Genomic DNA, 12363 nt, shown 5'->3' with positions numbered 1-12363 from the left:
TTTCATAGCTTGTAGATGCATCAATCCAAACCTCTGTCTTCTCATGGTGTTCCTGTCTCTGTCTTCACATTGCCCTCTTCTTATAAGAACACTTGTCATATGGGATTAGAGGACCACCTACTCTAGTATGACTTCAGTTAAACTCTAATTGCATCTTTAATTATTCCATTTTCAAATAAGTCACATTCTAAGATACTGGGGTTTAGGTTCAACAGTTCTTTCCTGGGAGTACACAACTAAGTGTACAACAATATCGCACATGCAAACTAACAATCCAAAGCAGAACTTGTCTTTTTGCTATATACAGTCTGACCCTTATCAGCCACTCTCATCTAAGAGGACAGCAGCACCCTCCAATCCAATGCCTGTGTCAGAAATCAAAGTCTCCTCTCTCTATATTTCCTCCTTTGATGCCACCTTCTTCTTATCAATCACCATGTACTTTGGGGACTTCCTTATTCACATTTTTTAGTTCTCATCTCTGCATGTTCATTGAGAATACCTGTTCCTGAACCACTCAGGCTTCTTAACTAATCATCTAGCTGTGCCCTTCTCACACACTCTCCAGAATGCAGTCAGTGATAACACTAAAGATCAAGTCAGATCACGTCAAGGACCTAATAGCAGTATTTACTAGCTTCTAATGGTCCTCGAGACTAAATACCAAATATACATCCATTTCATCATCTGGAATCTGCTCATCCTTCTAACTTGCTCTCTCTCCACTGTGTCACTCCAATTTTCCAGTTGAAATTTACGACTTGGATTTCCTCTACCATTAGCTCCTTTCTCTCTCTTCCTGGACTTTGCCTAGCTCTTCACTTTTGGTGTCATACTTTTTGCTCTTTCCTTTTTATCTGGCCAATTTTTATGCCTTCTGAGATAAGGTTAGAGATCAGATTCTCACCTGTATGTTCCTTAACTAACCTCCCTTAATCCCCAGCAAGGCTGATCAATGCTTATTCCAGGCCATTAACTGCTTATACTTTGGGAATACAATGATGAACAAGAAAGATGTTTTCCTTTTACTACAAACTTTGGATCCAGAGAGTAAGTTGTTCTATTAAGTAAGCAGTCAAAATACAGTCCAACAATGGCCTTGATAAGGTTGACAAAGGTTCTGTGATCACAGAGAGTCAGGTGTGAATATCTGGAGAGGTGAAGGATGAACTGAATTGTCAAGGTAAAGAGTATCGAGTATCAGGTGCAGAATTCCATGAAAGGGACACAACATGTTTGGTCACCCCACTGAGAATTCTGCACAACAAAGGGAAAGAGGCAGGTAGAAGAAAGTGAAATAATTTTAAAGGCATTTAATTTATGTTAAAAAGTTTTTAATTTTCAGAAAAATCAGAAAATATCATTCAATAACAGAATGACTTGTGGATCTATATTTTAGAAATGTCAGTGGGGCAATTAATGTAGAAAATGGATTGAATCAGGACAGTTTTGCAGCAAGGATGCCAGTTACTATCCAGTGAAAGGAAAAGAAGGCCTGGCCTAACACAGTGACAATGTGACAGTGGAGAGGGTGGGCAGCTTGGATGAATAATTAGGAGGTAGACAAAGAAAATTTGGTGATTGTGGTAGGAAAGGCTCAAGACTGATGTTGAGTTTTCTGCATCAGCGGCACTTTGGTGACATTCCCCAAAAGAAAGAAATTTCTACAAAATTTAAATTTGGCATGTGGAAAGAAGAGGTGATGCACTTTTAAATATGAGGTGAGCACCTGTCATGTGTCCAGAACAGTGTATGCAGAAGAGTGTTTACAGAAGGCAGCTGGTTTGTGAGCCTATTGCTCAAGGAAATTTTGACTGAAGATACTAATATTTCTTGTTATTTGTTCTACCATATAGGTTCCCATCATGAGTTTCATACTAAAAACTACCTAGGGATGGTTAAAAAAAATAGACAAAAAGAAAGAAAACTGTGCATGGTCCTCATTCCCAAAACTTCTGATTTAATTAGTCCTGGGTATAATTGTTTTTAAAAATATCTTCAGGGAATCTAATATGGAGCCAGACTTTGAAACAACTACTAGTAAAACAAACAAATACAATAAATTTCAATATCCTTAGTATTGGGAAACAATAGTTTGAGACAATTTGGTGCAAAGCTTCTGTAATCATTAATTTTATGTGTTAACTTGACTGGGCTAAAAGATGCCCAGATAGCTGATAAAACATTCTTTCTGTGTGTGTCTGTGAAGATGTTTCTAGAAGAGATGAGCATCTGAATTGAAATTGATAGTCTGAGTAAATATTATCCTTACCAATGTTTGAGGGCATCATCCAATGCACTACAGGCCTGAATTGGTTGAGAAGAGAAAGGAAAAAGTTTGCTCCCAAAATGAAGGCTCTCTCTTCACCTCAGATTATTTCTTTTTCTAAGAAGAAGATTTTCAGTTTGAATCCATCCCATTTATTGATTCTTAATTTTACTTCTTGCACGTTAGGAGTCTTGTTAAGAAATTCAGGGTCTAATCCGATGTAATGCAGATTTGGGCCTACTTTTTCCTCTATTAGATACAGGGTCTCTGGTCTAATTCCTAGGTCCTTGATTGACTTTGAGTTGAGTTTTGTGCATGGTGAAATATAGGGGTTTAGTTTCATTTTGCTGCATATGGATAAAATTATGGCATTTGCAGGCAAATGGATGGATTTGGAAAATATCATGCTAAGCAAACTAAGCCAATCCCAAAAACCAAAGACCAAATGTTTTCTCTGATAAGTGGATGTTGATCCATAATGGAGGGGCATGGAAAAAATGGAGAAACTATAATTGGGCAAAGGGGAGGGTGAGGAGAAGAAGGGGTTATGGGGGCAGGAAAGATGGTAGAATGAGATAAACATCATTACCTTAGGTACATGTATGACTGCACATATGGTATCACTCTGTGTACAACCAGAGAAATGAAAAGTTGTGCTGCTTTGTGTACAAGGAATCAAAATGCATTCTGCTATGATATATACATAATGAGAATAATTGAACTAATTAATTAAACTTTAAAAATAATAATAAATTTAAAAAGAAGGGAGAGGAAGTGTGAATTTGCTCTCTGCTTGAGCTGGGACATCTGCCTTTTCCCGCCTTTGGACTTTGGCATTCCTGGTTCTCAGGATTTCTGACAGACCAGAATTTATCAGCCTATTCTCAGACCATCCAGCTAGGACAGGATCATATATCATCAGCTTTCCTGAACCTCTAGCCTGTAATAGTGGAATTTCTCAGCCTCCATAACTATGAGTCAATTTAAACGTTTATGTATTTTTAAATCTGTACCTGTATATTCCTGTTTATGCAGCCTCATCTCCTGCCACTTCACACACCTGTGTATCCTATGTGCTAGTAGTCCTGGTCTTCTGTCTCAAGTAAACCAATGACTCACATACTTCCATTCTTTGCCTTCCCCTGCTGAAACCCTCTTTCTGGCCACTGCTGCTGAATTCCTATTCATGCTTCAAGGTCCAATTCATATGTCACCTCCTCTCTGAGGCCTTACCCTACCCAACCTCTAATCTGGATGCAAAATTAATTTCCCACACTTATCACATCATATCATAATTATTTGATTGCATTTTAACTGGATCATTAGAAAGACAGTATTGTGAATTCTTGGAAATGTCAATGAAAGAAGAAAAAATGAAGAGCATAATTACAGGGTTGTTTTCTTCACTTAAAAAAATAGCAATTTACATTTGCATCGTATTTTCATAGACATTTTATTTAAGCCCACGGCAACCTTGTGGATTAGGTAGGCATGTATTATTTTTCCCAGCAATATTAGTGATTTTAAGTGTTCTCACTGAAAATAAATGTTAAATATATGAGGTAATGCATATGTTAGCCAGCTTGACTTAGCCATTCCACAATGCTTTAATATTTTTAAATATCATATTATACTCCATAATATATAATTTTAATTTTTCAATTAAAAATAAATACTAATGCAAAATAACTGCTTTGATAAATAAATAAATATATAAATAAGAGAAACTCCATTAGAATTATTCTTTGCTTTATGTTTCTAAAATATCAATTTTTTAAAAAGCTTCTTAAGTAGTTTTACTATGCTTATTTTACATTTATTTTTATATAAGTACTTAATAATAAATTATATTTTGATGGTTGGGGTTGTGGCTCAGTGATAGAACGCTCACTAGCATGTGTGAGACCCTGGGTTTGATCCTCAGCACAACATACATATAAATAAAGATATTGTATCCATCTATAACTAAAAATTCTTTTTTAAAAATTATATTTTGAGTAGACTTTATAAAGGCCTTTGGGGGTAAGGGGGGTGGGGAGTACCAGGGATTGAAGTCAGGGGCACTCAACCACTGAGCCACATCGCCAGCACTATTTGTATTTTATTTAGAGACAGGGTCTCACCAGTCTACTCTCAACCACCTAACACATCCTCTCTCCTTGAAGGAGAAGCCATCCTCCTGTATTCACAATAGCAAGGAACACTCTCGCCCATTTGCTTAGGTATAAAGGGAGCACATGTGGATGATCAAAGGGATACAAGAGTCAGAAGTGCTACACGGTTTATAAGGGTGACTGCATCCCATGACTACAGGCCATTGACCTCCTTCAGTACAACCCCCAACACACCACCCTGTCTATAGCTTTTACCTCTTAGCCCCTCCAGATTTGGGCTATATTTAAAGTGTTTATACTAGTTATTACTAGTAAAGTATACAAGTTTCTGCACTAAGACATTGTATTAGTTTTTGTGGTTCCCCTAAATTCTAGACACATCTTTCTAAATAGTACATTTATAAAATCTCTTGAAGTGATCCTTGTTTGAGTGTATCATTTGCCATGTGCTAGCCCCTGCCCAAGTTTATACCCAGTTTAAATTTTTAAAAAATTTAAGCTAGAAAGCATGACTTTCCATTTCAAACAGTTGTGTGACTTTAATATACCATGAACATTTACTAATCTTTAATTTTGTAAATTATGATGACTCTCAGTAACAAGTGATATTGAGTTGACACTGAATAATTTTGTGAAATAAAATTTTAGATGATTCATAAAATCCTGTGACTTATTCATTCTATTGGTATTTATTAAACCCCTAGTCTTGGTTTCAGTGGAAATAAACCTTCAGATCCATTATCCTGTCTGATGTTATCACATAAGCTTTGTAATGTTTTAGAAATTTTTTTCTTCTTTCCTTCTTTCTTTCTGTGCTGGGGAGTGAACCCAGGGTTTCTCACAAGCTAAACAAGCAGCTCTACCACTGAGCTTGACCCACAGCCCTTGGATCTTTCTTAACAAATTTAAAAGCACTAAATAAAGTATATCAAATGGCACTTTTAAAAAATCGATGCTGTTTCAAAATAACTTCTCTTACCTTATATATGTGACACAACACCCAAGTAGTAGTATATCATATTGAAAAAAGTTCATTCAGCTTGGCACAATGTTGCATGTCTGTAATCCCTGCAACTGTGAAGGCTGAGGGAGAAGGATCTCAAATTTAGTGGGGGAACCCCAGTAACTTGCAGTTAGTGAGTATTTGTAGTACTAGGGTACTATTGGGTTCAATTGCTAGTACCAAAAAAAAATCATTAAATCTTTCACTGATTCATTTGTTCTTTAGTAAATTCTTATTGTGTCATCCACTATGCTAGGAATAAGAAAATACAGCTGCCAGTTAAAGTATCTGAACTTCTAGACTGGATTATATTATAAAAGATATATATTTTGTCCAAATCTTAAGAATCATCAAAATAATTTCATGACAGAGAAATGTTATTTCTTGTTTAAATGCTATAAATGACAACTTGTCAAGAGGATAATCAAAAGCCTATCAAAGATTAAATAATTGACCTAACAAGTAATTTCTTCAATTTATAGCATCTTTTTCTATATTATATTTTGAGGGCTGAGTGGAAACACATTACATATATGAGTCAATACATGAGAAGTCAGAACAAAGTTAACAAATATAACCAAAACATATAGCTAATGTTTAAGAGTATAGGCTTTGGAATTAGAAGCATTTGATTTCAAATATAGGTTCTCACACTGTTACCATAAACAGAATACTTGGTCAACATCTCAAAGGTGTTTTCCCCTCAGTAAAATGGGAATTCTAATATTCCTCCTTCTAGAATGTTTAGAGTGTTGGCCGAGTTAATGCATATATAATACTTGGCTTGGACACTGAGTGTATTTAAAGTGTTTTACATAAACAGGAGCTATTTATTGTTATTGTTATCCTGCATTCTGCAGTTGGTTTACAAGTTCTCACTTGAACTTAAAGAAACTAAACTGATAATTGTTTGCCTTATGGATGTGATTTTTTATATAGAAAACAATGCAACTATATAAAGACATTGAAAAGGAAGGTTATAGATATTACATTGATGGTTGACAAAAAATTATATTTTTTAAGTTAAAATAAGCTCTTTGCATACTTTTTACAAAATCTTATCTTTAAACTATCTTTTCAGTTAATGTCCCTGTAGTATGCTGTTTCTAAGTCTTTTGGGTATAGACTGAGGAGTAGGATAGCTGTGTCAAAGGGTGGTTCCAGTCCAAGTTTTCTAAGAAATCTCCATGCTGCTTTCCAGATTTGTTGCACCAATTTGAGTCCCACCAGGAATGTAAGAATATGGCTCCCCCCCCCCATATCCTCACCAACACTTATTGTTGCTTGTATTCTTGATAACTGCCATTTTGACTGAAGTGAGACGAAATCTTATAGTAATTTTGATTTTCATTTATCTTAAAAACAGCATACTACAGTGACGCAGCCACCTCAATGTTTATAGTAACACAATTCACAATAGCTAAACTATGGAACCACCTAGATGCCCTTCAATGGATAAATGAAAAATAAATTGTGTTATATATACACAAATGCAATATTACTCAGCATTAAGAGAGAATAAAATTATGGCATTTGCAAGTAAATGGATTGAGTCAGAGAATATCATTCTAAGTGAAGTAAGCCAATCCCCAAAAAGCCAAAGGCCAAATGTTTTCTCTGATAAGTGAATACTAATCCATAATCGGGGAGGGGGACATGGGATGAATGGAGGAAATTTGGGTTGGGCAACAGGGACAGAGAACAGAGGGGAAGGGAGTGGGGTATGGGGTTAGGAAAGATGGTGGAATGAGATGGACATCATTACCCTAGGTTCATGTATGATTCCACAAATGGTGTGACTCTAACTTCATGTACAGCTAGAGAATTGAAAAATTGTGCTCCATTTGTGTACAATGAATTGAAGTGCATTCTGTTATCATGCATAACTAATTAGAATGAATGAATAAATAAATAAATAAATGAAATTAATGTTTTAACTACCACTCTTAATTTCATTGGAATAGAAAATGGCCATTTATACTCCCATGACATTCTGTCATCTAATCTACTTCTTTCTTTTCCCAGGCACACAGATGCACTCTATTTTCCAGCCTCTTTTGCACTTGGTGAAGTCACGGCACTAGATCTTGCTTGACTTCTAAGAGCTAGGATGCCAATTCAGGCTTCTTTCCCTATCATCAGCTAAATGCAGATGACAATGTGATCTGAGGAAACAGTAGAGTCACAAGATGGAAGAAACATCAATCACTATGAGAACAAAAGCTAAAGTTAGTCTGAAATACACTTGTTTGTTTTATCCACTCATTAAGCAAATATTTATTGAGAGCCCACCAGATGCCAGACACTTTTCCCAGGGATGTATCAATAAGTAGAATAAGTCCTTACTCCAGAAGCCAGCTGTGCAGGCCTCCACAGCCATATTGCCATAAACTCCCATTTCTATCCAAGTGTCCCAGAGCTATTGCTAAGAGTTCCTCAAGCATTGCTTTTCAAACATCTGTGGCCATAACCACTAGTCATAAATTCATTATATATCACAATACAGTGTGCCCTTGTGAAAGTTTTCAGAAATATCTTTTTTTTTTAAAGATAGAGTGAGAGAGGGAGAGAGAGAGAGAGAGAGAGAGAGAGAGAATTTTTAATATTTATTTCTTAGTTCTCGGTGGACACAACATCTTTGTTGGTATGTGGTGCTGAGAATCGAACCCGGGCCGCACGCATGCCAGGCGAGCGCGCTACCGCTTGAGCCACATCCCCAGCCCCTCAGAAATATCTTTAGCCTTAACATGTATGATGGGCACTGGTATTTTCTATTCTGGTCTAGTTCATTCTAAAGTATTGTATTTTATTATATCAGTGGAGATTTTCCCAAGGAAACTGATTTTACTGTCTGCTAATGGATAACAGCTTATGTTTTGAAAAGTACTGTGAAAGAAGTTTACCCTCCTGGGCCTAGGCTCTGGCTTTCCCCTCACGCCCTCATACTTGGCTTGCTGAAGAACTCCTTCCCTCCTAAGATTCTCTCCCTGCAATGCACAAATTTCTGCTCTAGGTAATTGCCCTAATAATCCCACTCCAATCTTGAAAAGGATAGAGTTTCCCCTTAGCTACTCTTCATGAACACAGATAAGTATTTCATAATTTTACTGAGTACAATGCACACCAGAGTCTCACTTTTCACAAATTTTTACTGAAGTCTTGAGGATAAAGTAAGGAAAGTGAAACTATTAGAACTTATAACTGTACTTAAATATTTAGAATGGAATAATATTAAATGTTGGTCACTTCTATATTAATCATGGGGTAGGGAACATGACTGAAACAAATATGAAATAATAATGGCCACCACATGAAATTGCTGATGTTTAGTGACAAGTATAAAGGGATCTCATTGTGCTATTACTCTATTTTTACTTGTGTTAGAAAGTTAGAGATATAGCTCAGTCATAGAGTGCTTGTTTTGCATGTGTGAAGTCCTGAGTTTGATCCCTGCACTGCAAAAATAAATTATGTGTGTTAGAAATGACTCATAATAAATGGTGATCAGAAAGCTGAATGAGTGATCAAAGGCTTTCGTGATCGGGTTTGAGCCCAGAATGCCTACATTTTGCTATGAGAAGAAAGTGCCTCTGGTAGCCACTGGCCCAAGGAGAATGGAAGACATAAGGAACAAATCTGGATCTAACTCATAGTTTAAGGTTAAGCCAAGCATAGATCCATCAACCCATCCCTACCTTCAGACACACACACACACACACACACACACACACACACACTCACACACACATAAGCATAGTTACAGAAATGTAAATATGAAGTAAATTAGTATTGATATAGATTACTGAATTTTGAGGATATTTCTTTCATATGCTCCTGGGTGCTCCTAATCAACTAATACAGAAATTAGCACTGGAAGGAGGAGTTACCATTATATGTGGTAGTGGCTTTGGCCTTGGGTACCAGACACAGAAAAAGCTGGAAAAACATGATAAGAAAACTCTTAAAGTCACTGAAAACATAGTGACCAATCCCATGTAATGACAATCATCTGATAAAACTGCAGTAAAATGGAAAGCAAAAATAAACTTAATAAATTTATCAAATAGTGTGAGAAGATTTTGAGGCAAGATGTTCAAAGCATGAGCTGACTACTCCTAGATATCTATTTAGCAAGGTAATACAAGACACACATAAACTCTTAAAATAATTTGCTGGTTTACAAGGAAAGTTTAAAGAGAAGATAGAGAACCCAGATATTTCAGGGTTGGAAAATAGACTTGTTTCTTATAAGTGCCAGGAAAAATTCAGATATTGACAACTGAGTATGATGTCATTGTAAAGACCATGTCAAGAGTATGGCTGTGGGCTTATTGATTAAGATATTAGTAGACTTTAATGTTTTCTAATAGTCGTTTCAACTGGATCACAGGGATGTGTGAAAGTTCCAGGGGTGGTCCCACCAAAACTCAACTCATCCAATGTACCATTTTTAAGACTAAAGAGATGAGTATTCAAAAGAATTGTGGAGGTGGTTTTTCACATTTGAATTTGACTAGAATTAAATGTATAGAAAATCAGTGAGATTTTTGAGATAACTCTTGGCAATAACACCACCAGTCATGGACCAGATAAAAAGAGACTGAATTAGCTTGAGAAATAAAGTTTTCTGCAAACTGAAAGTAGGAGAGGTCAGTTATTCAGTGACCAAGAGACTCCAAAGTCACCTTCTGAAGTGGTTGGGTAAATTAAGGGTGGATTTAGATGACATAGAGTATAATGAATTGTTTAGAAAGGAGATTTGGAACCTAATCAAGAAATATTCCCTACCCTAGAGGGATCAGGCAACATTAGGCCAGGAGGATTTTAAAATTGTGGACTATTGACTGCTATATGCTTCCATTCTTCTCCTGTTGCACAATTTTATTGCAGCTATCTGTCCCTATCCCTTATTATTTTGAGTTTGCATGTGTTAAGTTGGAGACTAGGTTGTAGAAAACATGTCTTTTCAAAACTCTACACCAAAAACAACTGTATCTCTATGGATGATAAGATTTAGATTCAAGCCTAATGGCATGACTACATAGTGCCAGTCATCAATTTAGAATGAGGTTCTGGAAGTGCAGCTTAGTATATTTTGCTCATGATTCAGGGGCATGCATATATATAAACAAAAGGTGAAAAAAGGGCAGATGTTGTTCAACAAGTATTTACTTTCTCTCCACTATTCCATGTCCATGGGGAGAGTATGTCTCCATACCATTCGTATTGGACTTAGCCAGGTGATTGTTTGGGCCAATAGACTATTACTTGATATTCAGCAAAAACTGTGTGGCAGAGTTAAGCTGGCCCTCTTGTGCTCCACCTATTAACATGAGAAGACTATGTATACATTAGGTATTTGCTGTTCCCAGGAGGAGACTTGTGAAATAAACTTGAACCCAATCAAGAGCTTTTCAAATGCATCTGAAATCTGCCAAGATCAGTTGAACTCAAGCTACCATGAACATGAGTGAAAAATAATTGCTAATTTTTAAGACATTGTTTTAGGAGGTGACACATTACATGGAATTATTATCCCACATAAATGAAAAATGTGCTACTCTGGCCCTTACCTCCACTTTCAGCACACTGACAGCTAAGTTTCTGACCTTGGAACATCCTGGCTGCATCACTCTTTCATATCCAATCTAGGTAAATGGAGTCTGCTTAATTTAGCATTGGACACAAAAGGCTTTGAGCCTCAACTTTGTCTTTTTCTAATTGTATGCTTTCAAAAATGACATTTCTTTCTTGGCTTTTAGTACTCTCATCTATAAAATAAGGAATCTTACACCCAATTCATAAAAATGTTGTGAGAATTAAATATAATATACAGTCATTAAAAATAATTATTGTACCTATACTATAAACATTGTTTCATGTGAGGATTTCAGCTATAAACATATCCAAAGATCAGTTAAGAGACTTATATTAGTTCCCATGAAAACCAGCAAAGAAGGCACGTTTGAAATCGTGTGCAAAAAAGAGAGAACAAATGGCCAACAAACTTGGATTGGACCGTTTCAGATCATGCCAGTCCCACCAGAGTGACAGCCACTGGAGAAAACTCAGAGACAAGGTCAATGGCAGATATATGGGCCCATTTCCCATCGATTCTGTGGCAACACACATAGATATTGTTCAGTCAGACAACAGACTCCTGAAGGGCAAATCCTCATGAGACTTTGAGCTGCATGATTAAAGAAGAACCAGTTTCTCCAACACTTTGATCAGAAGGATCTGCTGTTGGATGAAGCAAGCTGAAAGAATGATTCATCACATTAATATTCATAGTTGAGACTGGGATTTAAGCCATGAATTTGACCAATATTGATTGTCTTGAGCAGAGAGCTTTGGTGGGTTCTAAGGAGATTTGCAGGAGGCCTATTCTTTTTCTTAGATGACAGCTTGCAAGGGATTAGTCTTGCACAAGTTATTGCTTACCTCTAGTCCAAGCTTTTGATCCTAAAGGTGACCTCTAAGCATCAAGCCACTCTGTCAGCAACCCACACCATTTCAACCTATAATGTCTCAGGAGCTGGCCCCTGCTGTTCCTAGAGGTCACATTAGAATTCCAGGTGACCACATCCAGTATATAAATCATGTACCTATGAAGCAGATGGAGGAAGGGCATTTGTGATATTAGTCTCAGATACACACATTGTTCAGGCCATAAAAATTAACAAGGCTGGTATGTAAGCACTGAAATATCAACTAGGACCTATGGCATTACTCCTAAGCCTATCCCAATGATTGGAAAAATTTTGTTTTCCTGAAGCAAGGACAAATCATACCATATGGCTTGCTCAACTTTATTAGTATAGTTTCTGTAGTCTATTACTGTGGATAGTCTCATTGGTTGGCATTAGAAGGCATAAATTCTTGTGTGTGTGTATGTGTGTGTGTCTCACTGGGGACTGAACTCAGGAGCACTCTACCAATAAGCTGAACTCCCAGCCCTTTTGATTTTTTATTTT

This window comes from Spermophilus citellus (assembly GCF_964194105.1).
Source record: "Spermophilus citellus genome assembly, chromosome: 11".
NCBI classification, from domain to species: Eukaryota; Metazoa; Chordata; class Mammalia; order Rodentia; family Sciuridae; genus Spermophilus; species Spermophilus citellus.
This window is presented reverse-complemented; position numbering follows the sequence as displayed.